Here is a 16,089-nt window from a genome sequence, read left to right on the forward strand (position 1 = left end):
TTGACGAAAACCTAAATAAAGTAGGGAAAAAGTTCAAACTCGTAATGATAGCCCCGACATGGGAGGTAATAGGTCGTAGAACAATAGACTTGAGTGGGGCTGACGCTCCGCCACATAATCCACGTAAGGCAAGTGACGGCAGGAGTGACGGGGGGCGGGGAGCTGACGGTAGGCCTGGCTTGCCTGGAGGACCAGCTGGGAGTTTCTTTGGCGTAGGCACAACATTCTTGAATGGAAATATGTTGAATATTGTGGCTAATGGTGGGAATGGTGGTGATGGGCAGGATGGTGGAGATGGTGGCCCTGGTTACGCAGGTGATTCTCCTAGAAACAGTACAGAATACTATAATGGAAAATATGAGTGCGACACACTCTGTGTTGATGGCCGAGCGGAAGGTTTCGACTGTATACTGGAAAAAAATTCCGATGTTATCGTATGTGAGATGAACGTCGTTTCAGACGGGGTATGCGGAAGAAGTTCGTGGTTTACTATTTACGGTAAAAACGGCACATATGGTGGAGATGGGGGGGATGGCGGACAAAATGGATACGGGGGAAAATCAGGTGATATTAAGTTAATTACGCTAGGTAACTATTTAGGGATATCGAGTATTAATAACAATGGAAGACATGGAACATTGGGCAAAGGCGGTGAAGGAGGAGCTGGTGGTAGGCAAGGATATTCCGTTCATCTCAGGTGTGTTGACAGCATAGAATCTTGGATAGAGGACAATTTCGCATACATAACATTTATAGGAGATCGCGTGTCCGCTCTAACTGGAAATAGAGGAAGGGATGGAGCTAATGGAGCAGACATCAAGAACCCAGAACCTGCAGCCGTCATTGATAATAAAGCTGAGATTATCAACCATTATAGAAGTTATGCGAGGGTAAACTTAAATGTTGATGTTGGTGGCCGCATTAGAAAAAACGATCTCATAAAATTTTTCCGTGAACTTGATACTAATAGAGATATTAAACGCATGTATGATACGTCAGGATTATTAGGGGAGCACCGAGGCTTAGAGAGACAGTTTCATCTGTTACAAAAAAGTGATTCTGTATTTTTTTATAATTCAATATTAGATAGGATTAATGAATACGCAAATAATCCAGAAGCTAACCAAAGATCCATGGAGCATAATAAGACCCTCGCCTATATGTATACAGCTGTCTTAAGCAAGTTATTTGATTTAAAAAGTGACTCAGATGCTCCATTGATCATAGATATGAATAGGTACCTTGATATAGTGAAAACCAATGTCAATGATGTTATTCAATTGAATGAAAAACATGACATGGTTAACACAATATATAACTATAAGAATTAATATAAAGGCAATATAGATATAAAAATTGAGGAATCTAAGCGTTTCATCGAAGAGGAGATTACACCGGCCATTGATGAAATTCACGCGCAAATAGATGATAAAATTGATCTTCTTCTGAATGAAACAATAGAACTGCATAGAGAGGCTGAAGGAGAGGTAAATGAATTAAGGCAAAGGCAATGAGACGCTGAAAAATTAGGAAATAAATTGCAAAGAGAGGCAGATAGAGGGAGAAATTTATTGCAAAGAGAGGCAGAAAGAGAAGTGAGTTGCGAAGAAAGACTAAAAGAAGGAATTAGAACAAAAAGTGGTGCTCAAAGGGTTCCTCAGTGTTTTCAAAATTGTAGGAATCGCATTGAGTTTATTCGCACCTGTTGGGGCGGCGGCAGGGGCGTACATAGGAGCCACAATTATCGTTGCGGAATTTGCGGAATTTTCAGACGACCAGACCGCACAACAGCGTTCCCCATCATTACCTGCTGATGCAAGGGCTTACCTAAGGCAATTGGAAGATCAAATTAGAAGCATAAATGACCTTAAAGTGGCGAGAAATAATCGAATATTAGACTACATAGCTCATGAAATTTATCCACATCCATTGTTGATGGATGTTCGTGAAAGTATAGAGAGGATCAGGCGTGAGATGCTGGAAATCCGAAATAGATCTCCAGGGCTCAAAGAGCGGTCTGAAGAGCACGTGGCCAAAATTAGGGAAGAATTAAAGGCAAAAGAAATCGAACTAAAGACGAACTCAACTATTGATGACGAAAGTGCCGCTAAGGCATTAGGTGCCATAGATACCGTTCATTGTCTGATTCAGATTAGTGCTGTGAGCTTGGACATTTACAGTAAACACAAAAATGATGCAGCAGAACTTGAAACGATATGTAATGCTATTCAAAGTGCAGAATAAAAGTTCCACATAAACAATGTAAATATAGAATTTATAATACAATAACGCCTATATGAATGAAATGGAAAAAGATCTCGAGGAGGTAGAAAGTACGTTGGGTACAAAATCTCAAGTTGCGCTTGACGTGATCAAATGGCAGGTACAAAGCTCGCTCAGAGACATAAAACTATCCATGCGCCAATTAACGAAAGGGTTTAAAATAGAAGACTACTTGGCACGTTGCATTGAAAAATTGGAAGAATCCATGACCACCTTGCTCCATGTATACGATCGCATACAAGACTACCAACAACAACAAAACTTAGCTAACTATATTGCTGCAGTCGTTGCACCCCATGGTCCAGATAATGGTGATCAAAAGGAATTAGAAATACTCATCAGGTCTAACCTTATCCTGAAGCAGTACGAAACAGCTGTTTATGCATTGAAGCAGTTGGTGTTTCCGTTAGCTGGTCTTTATCCTGAAAGGGCTATGTTGGCATCTCATTTGGAGTTAAACAACAGCAATACTAAAGATTCAGCTGCTAAAGTGAAGGCAAAAATAGAACAGATAAAATCACCAGTAAATGAATATGTGACAAAGGTTGACAAAATGTAGGGTTGTTTAATAACATCCATGTTTCTTCCCACCCGTTTTTCGTATGGAGAAATGAGGACCACAACGAGGAGGTACGCAAATGGAAAACCAGTTCACAATAATCGGGTATATGATAAAATCAGTATTAAAATCACTTGTTTGCTTGAATCGCAAGTTAACCAGGAATTTAAAAGCAAAGAAAATACCACAAAAATTCACCATATCTTTATAAGAGAAAACGTTTCGGAGTCCAGCTCCATCGTCAGTTCAAATAAATTTATTGCAAAGAGAGGCAGAAAGAGGGAGAAATTTATTGCAAAGAGAGGCAGAAAGAGGGAGAAATTAATTGCAAAGAGAGGCAGAAAGAGTTAGAAGTGAGTTGCAAAGAGAGACTGAAAGAAGGAATTAGAACAAAAAGTGGTGCTCAAAGGGTTCCTCAGTGTTTTCAAAATTGTAGGAATCGCATTGAGTTTATTCGCACCTGTTGGGGCGGCGACAGGGGCGTACATTGGAGCCACAAGTATCGTTGCGGAATTTGCGGAATTTTCAGCCGACCAGACCGCACAACAGCGTCCCCCATCATTACCTGCTGATGCAAGAGTTTACCTAAGGCAATTGGAAGATCAAATTGGAAGCATCAATGACCTTAAAGTGGCGAGAAATAATCGAATATTAGACTACATAGCTCATAAAATTTATCCACATCCATTGTTGAAGGATGTTCGTGAAAGTATAGAGAGGAACAGGAGCGAGATGTTGGAAATCCGAAATGGATCTCCAGGGCTCGATGCGCGGTCTGAAGAGCACGTGGCTAAAATTAGGGAAGAACTAAAGGTAAAAGAAATCGAACTAAAGACGAACTCAACTATTGATGACGAAAGTGCCGCTAAGGCATTAGGTGCTATAGATACCGTTCATTGTCTGATTCAGATTAGTGCTGTGAGCTTGGACATTTACAGTAAACACAAAAATGATGCAGCAGAACTTGAAACGATTTGTAATGCTATTCAAAGTGCAGAATAAAAGTTCCACTTAAACAATGTAAATATAGAATTTATAATGCAATAACGCCTATATGAATAAAATGGAAAAAGATCTCGAGGAGGTAGAAAGTACGTTGGGTACAAAATCTCAAGTTGCGCTTGACGTGACCAAATGGCAGGAACAAAGCTCGCTCAGATCGAGACATAAAACTATCCATGCGCCAATTAACGGAAAGGTTTAAAGTAGAAGACAACTTGGCACGTTGCATTGAAAAGTTGGAAGAATCCATGACCACCTTAATCCATGTTTACGATCGCATGCAAGACTACCAACAACAGCAAAACTTAGCTAACTATATTGCAGCAGTCGTTGCACCCATGGTCCAGATAATGGTGATCAAAAGGAATTAAAAATACTCACCAGGTCTAACCTTATCCTGAAGCAGTACGAAACAGCTGTTGATGCATTGAAGCAGTTGGTGTTTCCGTTAGCTGGTCTTTATCTTGAAAGGGCTATATTGGCATCTCATTTGGAGTTAAACAACAGCAATACTGAAGATTCAGCTGCTAAAGTGAAGGCAAAAATAGAACAGATAAAATCACCAGTAAATGAATATATGACAGCTATACATTGTCATGCCCGACGTATAAATGTAGGGTTGTTTAATAACATCCATGTTTCTTCCCATCCGTTTTTCGTATGGAGAAATGAGGTCCACAAAGAGCAGGTACGCAAATGGAAAACCAGTTCACAATAATCTGGTATATGATAAAATCAAGAATGGCGATTTTATGCTCAGTCCTTATGCCATGTGGAAATTTCAGTTAATTCAACTTAGCAATTCAACTTTCAATCAACTGTCCATGTATGGAGATGAAATTGACTTAGAAATAGTGGGAAGCGGATGTTATGTAACCAACGGCGATGAACTGCGGAATCTAAATGTGGAGAAGTTCTATATATAGAGCAGATGATACCATGTTGTACATTGACACTGATTTGTATGATCAATACTAGGGAAGAAATTAGACGGTGTATTGTCTCTTGATGCTTCACATTTTAGAGCGAGAAAATCATTTGAAGCACGACAAGAAATAATGGTAATGAGTAACATGACATGATATTACACTGCGAAACCTGGTCTGAAACTGCAGTATTGTGATTTACTGAAATGAACTGAGTAAATATATGACCAATCGAACAAGGTTGAGAGCAATCTTCATGTTAATGCAGATATTCGAGGACTTAGTAACGGCGTTTCCCAACGGCGCTAAGATATTATTTCTTAAATGACTAGGCAAGTTTGGCAAGGTTGAGATCGGAAGTGTTATTCTAAAAAACTTACTGCGTCATTAAGTAGGACAGTTCTTGACAGTTTTCTTGAAGGTTTAGAAAACTCACACACGTGTCCGCAGAATGAAATGACCTGGGCAAAAATTTTCTTGGCCCGAGTTCTGAGCAAGTAATACGAGGATGAACTGATCAAAATTAAAAATATTGCAATTATAGCTGGTGATTTTGTCTGTTGAATGCAACACTACTTAATTGGAGGCTTTTATCATTGGATATGAATTTTTTTCAATATTTTAATCAATAAAATATATTTTTTTAATATTTCAATAATTATTTAATTTTTTATTAATATATGCTTCGGACTGTAAGATTTAGAAAGTAATTAAAGGCTAATCGAGTATTATAAGTTCTTATAGTTGTTATATATTATATGTCTTCATAAAAAGTACAGTTTAAAATCTACGCTTTTATCAGTTAATTAATTATTATTAGCGATAATCGTTAATCAACTGTTTACTGTTTGAACCGCACTTATGATATTTTTGTAAGCGGCAAGTTTGAACGCGGTATGTTTGCGTCCTAAGGCCCGTTTACACTAGGGGCGACACACGGGCTTCAAGCGCCTCACCGCCTATCTGCGCAGCGTCTACGTGCGCTTCTTGTGGGCAACGAAGCGATTGACGAGCTAAAGATTCGCAGGCGCCCTGCCTCATGCAAGTGATGCATCACAAGCGCTGCATTCAGTAGACGACTGTCTGTGGTCTAGTGAGGTTGCTTGTTTACACTGGTCCTTAACAAAAATATGTCGACTAACGCAACACTCGTTTGTACTCACTCTCTAGTAGAGAGGCTGATTGATGTTAATAGAGACCATGTAGAACAACAGTTGTTCCTAGTGTAAACGGGCCTTTAGAACAACAGTTGATAGAGACAATGAATGCCAACTGTTATGAATGAGACCATGAACGCTAGGTAATTGTACATAAATTTAAGGAAATTATGTTAATTTTATTGTTTCATAATATTCTTTAATTTGAAAGGTATTTGTGCGATGCTCAGGTTAAATAATCACCAGGTCACCGAGTGGATAGAAGTTCAAGCGCAGCATTTTCAGGGTGATTGCATCATTGCATCAGGTAATATTTTTCAATGAACTATTTCTATTATAAATGTTGTGCAGGGCAACTGAACAATTAAGTATGGCTTTAAGTTGGTGAACAACTGTATTACGGTGTGCATGTCTTTGGTGATGAGTGTGAACTTTGATCTGTCGTGACAATGCGTGACGTGTTTGACAGATGAGAGGTGCCAGAGTGATTTGGGGTTATTGAAAATTACAAGATTTAATGCTAACGGATATTATTTCCATTATTAAATCATCAGAGGCGGCAATGGACGTAGTACTTTTGTGCTTGAAGAAGAGCTAGAAACATAAAAATTACTCTGAATAGTAGATATTTTCCATTTGCGTCTAATGCTTTACGGTCTATTGTATGAGTTTACTATCTAATAATGTAATAATATTTATTAATCAATAATTAATAATGGATTATTAATCATTCTTACATCACTGCTGATACAAAACAAACATTTTAATGGCACAACTGTGTACTCTTAAAATATTGCACATTTCAATTTCGATGCCTATGACTCCCGTAATTGTATTGTTTAACGGTCGAGAATTGCTTAGAAAAATGATGGCCGAACGTTGACGCAAGCACAAACAGGATTGCTGCGTTATCCTTCGCTTCAATATTGTTTTCAAATGACGATAGATTTTATAAGAATTGATTATTCTCAGTGAAGAGAAGGAATGCACAGTGAGGACGCTGACGCTATAATCATTAGCGTATTACGCAAATTTTGTTCTGTAGATAATGCGGTAATAACTTGTGTAAACGGGTTAGCAAAGTTTTATTCATTGTGTACTGCTTAAATGTTTTCACGGGTGTGATTTTGTGAGAAATTTTGTTCTAACTGCAGTGAGTATAAACTTGAACAATATGAATGCAGCGATATTGAATGTTGAAGTGATGTTCATTGAATGGCAATCAATAAACCTGCCTACCAACGAAGTATTTCCGTAGCATTGTTGACTTTTGCTGTCTGTGTTTCAGCATTTTTTTATCATGAACTTTATCTATACATGGTGGACTAAGGCTGACCACGGGGATTAAGAGTACTAGCCTAATATTTAGGTCCAAATCTTCATTTTCAGCTTATGGTTTAATAAAGAATCCGAAGTCCATCAACACATTTGTGGCTTGGTCAAGAGCCACACACATTTCTTTTTCGATAGCTTTGATGTTAATAAGTATATTAAATATTTAAGTTATGTATAGTGTGAATTTGATTGATCAAAGCGGAGGATAGGTGCAAACAAAGCATTAAAAAATGCAAAGCAACACTTTTTAGAATTCTAAGCTCCTGTATGAGACTATCAATGTACTCATTATAATGATGAATTGTTGAAAAGACCCGCTTTTGTTCATATTTAGCTTGCTCACGCCAACGATATCTTAATTAATTCTTGTTGCTTTTGCTGCAAATAAATAAATATATAATAAATATAAATAATATAAATATAAATAAATATACAATAAATAAATAGGCTCAGACGTCATCTGATGGCCGGGTCGTCGCGGCTTGGCTGATGGTTCTCGAGAAAGATTGTTGCTGTAATGGAGAGCTTCTCTCGAATTTAATTTGCTACTTATTCTATTCAACATCGCGGACTGTGGATTATCGGGATAACAATGACCGATTAAATTTTTTTAATATTCGATTATATCTGTATTTCGTTTTACGAAAATAACGACTATTATCTATTCGATTTTTTCGCTAAAGAATGACATTTAGTGCACCCAAATTCCCCGTGGGGAATTATGATGGAATTGTGTTAAAAAGAGACATGTTTTTGTTGATTAACTGTATTTTTAATGTAACTCTTAATTACCAACGGTACAAACCGTCGGATGACCATATAATATGAATGACACTTCTTTCTTGACGTGGCCATTACGGCTGAAATAAAGTTTGTAAAGCAGCGTGTTATAATTTCTCAATTAACCACTTGAGCTTAAATTATACCTCACAATCCAATTGAGATTTACGATTAAAATAAAATAAATTTTTAGTCCGCTAATATACCTGTGGAAGAAGCTAAGAACTATTATCAAAATCTGACTGTTTGATCGCTTAAACGGACACCAGTTATAGTACGGTAATTTTTTCACTTATTTCATAAATCATTAACATTTTAAATTGTATGAGTTATATTCCTCCTTTCAATATTACACAAAGTTAGACTAATTGATTTTGTGTTATTGTTATCTAGGTTAAATTATATGGAATAGCTCTCCCCTAACAACGAAAGTTGTACACATATTTTTTCACCTTTCAGGCAGCTTCCTTTAATATGTATTACCAGCCTACCTAGTTCGGTTATAAGTTCTCTAACCAGGTCATCATACTTAACATAGGCCAAATAAAGGTGAGATTTGTTAAGATGAGCTGGATATTGTTTACAAAACAACTAAAGGGGAAATTAAATATGCCGGTTATGTATAAAATTAGCAAGAGAATTGATGAGCACTCCCAAGATTATTGTTGTGCCTTAGTACACATAGTCGTTATAACAATCGCCGACCGACTGGTACCATCAAACATGTTAATCTTATCACGGTGTTGTATCCAGATGTGCTTGGTATTGAACGGTGAGGCACTTGCACGGGCGGAACTTGATACATTTGAGATCAAACAATATTTTAGGTCATATGAAGCATCAGAGATCAGTCAATGATTTATTTTGAAATCTAATATTTGTCAAAGGAAAATTGAGCTGATCATGGCTTAGGAGATGTTAAATAAAAAAGGGGCTCAGGGGAAAACGGAGAAAAGTAGGTAAAGCAATACGACATCATCAAAGATTGAATTTATCAAAAACATAAATACCGGCTTCAATGTGCTCACACATGTTTTCCGTGGAGGTTAGGAACAGGAAAATTCACATAAATTAGAACATCTCATATATATCGTCATCTTATACCGAGATGGAAATGTAAACTGTATAACAGCTGTGCCTAAGAAACCAGGTAAATGCCTTTGCCCTGAGAAGACGCGACGGGTTTGACAATCCAAGTGCCGCGTTCACGGAGGTGCGTCTCGCAGAACTCACGGTGCTCCGTGCACGGAGCACCGTGAGTTCTTCCTGTCTACCGACGCTCATCCGTGAATATTCAGTGAAGTCTTGCTGTGAACTTAATAGGGGAGCGTCTAGGGTAAAATTTTGGATTTCGGCTTTTCCGGTTTTTAGTCTCATCTTAAAGCTGACATTCTGATATCAGTTAACCAACTCAGTGAATTCTCGCTGTGAACTTAATCAGTTAACCAACTCAGTGAATTCTTGCTGTGCACCTATTACATTAATTTTTATTCAGTGAACCAATTCAGTTAACTACCTGATTAACTTTCATTCAGTGAACGTATCTCTGGAACAATCAGTTTAGCAGTTTAGTGTCACTGCGACTCTCAATATCGTGCCCGGATAACTTCACCACGGTGTCTGAATTCGCCACGCAACCACGAGCAGATCACAAGCCGAGCACATTATCTTCATCACCACATCATCAAACTGGTCACGTGAGCTATGCCAAATAAATAAAACTCATCAATTAATTGTGTGTTCATTTCTCCCAACCAAATTCGTCCTGCCGATCCCTATGTTTCTGTCTGTCCCTTGGCGAATAATTCAAGTTAACTAGCTAGGCCATTCAATTTCCTGATTGGAGTTATTAACTTAATGTGGAGTGGCAAATAAAACCCCCACATATTTTTGGTGGGCAGCACGAAACTCGCAGGGATGAAGTCGAAGAGCTTGACGCCGAACTGACGCTGCATGCGCTTGATGTTCAGGTAGATAAATAAAACTAAATTATTATTTTCTGAACTACATCTCGGTGTCGAACTTTATTTGACAAAACGGATGACAGGCGAAAAATGGCCTTTTCTGCAGCGTCGACACTGCTACACTAATGGAGAAAGTTGGTTCAAACCTCTGGAAGTAAATATATTTTATGACGATGATCGAAACGGTTTATGGGCAATAGTTATTTACAGGCTATTGAAACAATGGAGTCAAGCAACTCGCATTCATTAGGATGAACAAAGAAGTACATAGAACTTTTGCTGTCGGCAGTTAAAGAAAAATTACTACCAAACTTACTACCAATAGACTGATCGAACCATATAATAAATGACAAAAATATAATCACTCACGTATACAAACGTAACTTGTCAAAATCCCTATACACACTGGAATTATTTCTTATATTTCATTATTAAAATTTCATGTAATGAACGTGACCCATAATTAAGATGAGATTATTGCGAGTATTAATTTGTTGAGATGGGGGCAGTATTAGAAGCTCAACTTCTGCGAAAACCGTTAAATGTTTGCAGTCACATTCTATTATTCATGCAAGTACATACAGACCAGGTTTATTTGCAGGTTGAAATGATCAGTTCAGGAGGAGGGAGACTCGGAGACGCTCCTGGTGCAGGGCAGCGGCCCCGCCATCAGACAGAGAAGAGACCATGAATGCCTGTAGAGACCATGAATGCCTGTAGAGACCATGAATGCCTGTAGAAACCATGAATGCCTTTAGAGACCATGAATTCTTGTAGAGACCATGAATGTCTGTAGCCCATGAATGCCTGTGGAGACTATGAATACCTTTAGAGATCATGAATTCCTGTAGAGACCATGAATGCATGTAGAGTCCATGAATGCCTGTAGAGACCATGAATGCATGTAGAGACCATGAATGCCTGTATCCCATGAATGCCTGTGGAGTCTATGAATACCTTTAGAGATCATGAATGCCTGTAGAGACCATGAATGCATGTAGAGTTCATGAATGCCTGTAGAGACCATGAATGCCTGTAAAGACCATGCATGCCTGTAGCCCATGAATGCCTGTGGAGTCTATGAATACTTTTAGAGATCATGAATGCCTGTAGAGACCATGAATGCATGTAGAGTTCATGAATGCCTGTAGAGACCATGAATGCCTGTAGAGACCATGAATGCATGTAGAGTTCATGAATGCCTGTCGCTGTCTCTTATACACATCTAGATGTGTATAAGAGAAATGCCTGTAGAGACCATGAATGCCTGTAGAGACCATGAATGTAATCACAGCAGCACTCCTGAGAACAATGGCCCAGAGCTCAAATTCTGATGCATGCATCCTCACTGACGTCTAACTAGCAGCATGATCATCGCAGCGCGCGGTCCTGAGCTACCGTGCACAAAAATAAGTGTGAACAGTTGTGGGTGTCTGGCGCTGCAGCAAACACTTGACACGCGCCTCACCGCCCATATCGTTGCCCCTAGTGTAAACGGGCCTTTAGAACAACAGTTGTTCCTAGTGTAAACGGGCCTTTAGGAACAGTTCTTCCAAACAATATGTTTCTAACAACTGAGAGCGCTAGGTTATTATACATAAAATTAAGGAAATGATGTTAATTTTATTGTTTCAGAATATTCTTTAATTTGAAAGGTATTTGTGCTATGCTCAGGTTAAAACGTTAAAGAATCACCAGGTCACCGAGTGGATAGAAGTTCAAGTGCAGCATTTTCAGGGGGATTGCATCATTGCATCAGGTAATATTTTTTAATGAACTATTTCTATTATAAATGTTGTGCAGGGCTACTGAACAATTAAGTATGGCTTTAAGTTGGTCAACAACTGTATTACGGTGTGCATGTCTTTTGTGATGAGTGTGAACTCGATCTTTCGTGAGAGTGCGTGACGTGTTTGACAGATGAGAGGTGCCAGAATGCTTTGGGGTTATTGAAAATTACAAGATTTAATGCTAACGGATATTATTTCCATTATTAAATCATCAGAGGCGGCAATGGATGTAGTACTTTTGTGCTTGAAGAAGAGCTAGAAACATAAAAATTACTCTGAATAGTAGATCTTTCCCATTTGCGTCTAATGCTTGACGGTCTATTGGTATGAGTTTACTATCTAATGATGTAATAATATTTATTGATCATTAAATAATAATGGATTATTCATACATCACTGCTGATACAAAACTAACATTTTAATGGCACAACTGTGTACTCTCCAAATATTACACATTTCAATTTCGATGTCGATGACTCCCGTAATTGTATTGTTTAACGGTCGAGAATTGCTTAGACATATGATGACCGAACTTTTACAAGCACATGCAAACAGGATTGCTGCGCTATCCTTCGATTCAAGATTGTTTTCAAATGACGATAGATTTTAAAAGAATCGATTATTCCCAGAGAAGAGAAGGAATGCACAGTGAGGACGCTGACGCTATAATCATTAGCGTATTACGCAAATTTTGTTCTGTACATAATGCGGTAATAACTTGTGTAAACGGGTTAACAAAGTTTTATTTATTGTGTACTGCTTAAATGTTTTCACGTGTGTGATTTTGCGAGAAATTTTGTTCTAACTGCAGTGAGTATAAACTTGAACAATATGAACGCAGCGAAATTTAAATTGAAGTGATGTTCATTGAATGGCAATCAATAAACCTACCTACCAACGAAGTATTTCCATAGCAGTGATGACTTATGCTGTCTGTGTTTCAGCATTTTTTTTATCATGAACTTTATCTATACATGGTGGACTAAGGCTGATCACGGGATTAAGAGTACTGGCCTAATCTTTAGGTCCAAATCTTCATTTTCAGCTTTTGGTTTAATAAAGAATACGAAGTCCATCAACACATTTGTGGCTTGGTCAAAAGCCACACACATTTCTTTTTCGATAGCTTTGATGTTAATAAGTATATTAAATATTTAAGTTATGTATAGTGTGAATTTGATTGATCAAAGCGGAGGATAGCTGCAAACAAAGCATGAAAAAATGCAAAGCAACACTTTCTAGAATTCTAAGCTCCTGTATGAGACGATCAATGTACTTTTAATAATGATGAATTGTTGAAAAGACCCGCTTTTGTTCATATTTAGCTTGCTTACGCCAACGATATCTTAATTAATTTTTGTTGCTTTTGCTGCAAATAAATATAATCTAACGGAGGCTCAGACGTCATCTGATGGCCGGGTCGTCACGGCTTGGCTGATGGTTCTCGAGAAAGATTGTTGCTGTAATGGAGAGCTTCTCTCGAATTTAATTTTCTACTTATTCTATTCAACATCGCGGACTGTTGATTATCGGGATAACAATGACCGATTAATTTTTTTTCTACATTCGATTATATCTGTATTTCGTTTTACGAAAATAACGACTATTGTCTATTCGATTTTTTTCGCTAAAGAATGACATTTAGTGCACCCAAATTCCCCGTGGGGAATTATGATGGAATTGTGTTGGAAAGAGACATGTTTTTGTTGACTTGTTTTTGGTATTTTGTTAGTGTTAAGAATAATAAACTGTATTTTTAATGTAACTCTTAATTGCCAACGGTGCAAACCGTCGGATGACCTTATAATATGAATGACACTTCTTTCTTGACGTGGCCATTATGGCTGAAATAAAGTTTGTAAAGCAGCGTGTTATAATTTCTCAATTAACCACTTGTGCTTAAATTATACCTCACAATCCAATTGAGATTTACGATTGAAATAAAATAAGTTTTTAGTCCGCTAATATAACTGTGGAAGAAGCTAAGAACTATATCAAAATCTGACTGTTTGATCGCTTAAATGGATACCAGTTATAGTACGGTAATTTTTTCACTTTTTTCATGAATCATTAACATTTTTAATTGTATGAGTTATTTTCCTCCTTTCAATATTACACAAAGTTAGAGAAATTAATTTTGTGTTACTGTTATCTAGGTTAAATTATATGGAATAGCCCTCCCTAACAACGAAAGTTGTAAACATATTTTTCACCTTTCAGGCAGCTTCCTTTAATAGGTATTACCAGCCTACCTAGTTCGCTTATAAGTTCGCAGACCAGGTCATCATACGTTAACATAGGCCAAATAAAGGTGAGTTTTGCCAAGAAAAGCTAGATATTGTTTACACAATAACTAAGAAGGGAAATTAAACATGCCATTATGAATAAAATTAGCAAGAGAATTGATGAGCACTCCCAAGATTATTGTTGTGCCTTAGTACACATGTCGTTATAACAATCGCCGACCGACTGGTACCATCAAACATGTTAATCTTATTTCGGTGTTGTATCCAGATGTGCTTGGTATTGAACGGTGAGGCACTTGCACGGGCGGAACTTGATACACTTGAAATAAAACAATATTTTAGGTCATATGAAGCATCAGAGATCAATCAATGTTTTATTTTAAAATCTAATATTTGTTAGAGTAAAATTGAGCTGATCATGGCTTAGGAGATGTTAAATAAAAAATTAAAAGGGCTCAGGGGATAACGGAGGAAAGTAGGTAAAGCAATGCGACATCATCAAAGATTGAATTTATCAAAAACCTAAATACCGGCTTCAATGTGCTCACACATGTTTTCCGTCGAGGTTAGGAACAGGAAAATTCACATAAATTAGAGCATCTCATATATATCGTCATCTTATACCAAGATGGAAATGTAAACTGTATAACGCCAACAGCTGTACCTGAGAAACCAGGTAAACGCCTTTGCCCTGAGAAGACGCGACGGGTTTGACAATGCAAGTGCCGCGTTCACGGAGGTGCGTCTCGCAGAACTCGCGGTGCTCCGTGGACGCACGAAATTCGTAGGGATGAAGTCGAAGAGCTTGACGCCAAACTGACTCTGCATGCATTTGATGTTCAGGTAGATAAATAAAACTAAATTATTATTTTCTGAACCACATCTTGGTGTCGAACTTTGTTTGACAAAACGGATGAAAGGCCAAAAATGGCCTTTTGGCAGGGTGGTCCAGACAGAGGCAGGGACAGAGGCAGAGTGGCCCAGTGGTTAAAGTTCAGAGTACCAATATTGGCGTAGAGAGGCGCGGGTTCGATCCCAGCTCTGTGCGTCAGTTTCTGGTCAGAATCGGCAAGGAGGCCGGGCGGTTAAGCACAGTAGAATTGTAACAGTGAGTTGCGAGTTCGAGACCGCAAAATGCTGTGAGTGTTCTGCGATGTTAAGAATCGGCGACAGGCCTACCGCCTACTATGCGCTGAAACCGCTATTATTTATTTAATATTATTATTTTCTGCAGCGTCGACACTGCTACACTAATGGAGAAAGTTGGTTCTAACCTCTGGAAGTAAATATATTTTATGACGATGATCGAAACGGTTTATGGGCAATAGTTATTTGCAGGCTTTGAAACAATGGATTCAAGCAACTCGCATTCATTAGGATGAACAAAGAAGTACATAGAACTTTTGCTGACGGCAGTTAAAGAAAAATTACTACCAAACTTACTACCAATAGACTGAACGAACCATATAATAAATGACAAAAATATAATCACTCACGTATACAAAAGTAACTTGTCAAAATCCCTATACACACTGGAATTTTTTCTTACATCTCATTATTAAAATTTCATGTAATGAACGTGACCCATAATTAAGATAAGATTATTGCGAGCATTAATTTGTTGAGATGGGGGCAGCATTAGAAGCTCAACTTCAGCGAAAACCGTTAAATGTTTGCAGTAACATTCTATTATTCATGCAAGTACATACAGTCCAGGTTTATTTGCAGGTTGGAATGATCAATTCAGGAGGAGGGAGACTCGGAGACGCTCCTGGTGCAGGGCAGCGGCCCCGCTTTCAGAACAAGGAAGAATCATCAGGTTTTAAAGCATAAATGTTTATTTTTTATTAAAAACACATGGCTTAGTATGTATGGAAGTTGAAGTGACTCAACTTCATATTCTTTACTTCTTCATTTTATATATAATGAAAGTTTCGCATTAGGTAAGCAAACAATGCCAGAAATAAATACATATCTAGATACATGCATTGATGAGAAACACGTAGAATACAAAATCACAGAGCATTGCGGGAGAAATTCGTATGAA

At 37.9% G+C, this 16,089-nt stretch overlaps 1 long non-coding RNA gene across 1 annotated transcript; it reads left to right on the forward strand.

The window, feature by feature from the left end:
- Positions 1-5,979: 5,979 nt before the first annotated feature.
- Positions 5,980-13,663, forward strand: LOC125177816. Its single transcript, XR_007156673.1, has 2 exons — positions 5,980-6,173; positions 11,705-13,663. It is a non-coding gene; the product is annotated as an uncharacterized LOC125177816 (long non-coding RNA).
- Positions 13,664-16,089: the final 2,426 nt, after the last annotated feature.

The sequence above is a fragment of the Hyalella azteca genome, unplaced genomic scaffold (assembly GCF_000764305.2).
Source record: "Hyalella azteca isolate HAZT.00-mixed unplaced genomic scaffold, Hazt_2.0.2 contig5104, whole genome shotgun sequence".
NCBI lineage: Eukaryota > Metazoa > Arthropoda > Malacostraca > Amphipoda > Hyalellidae > Hyalella > Hyalella azteca.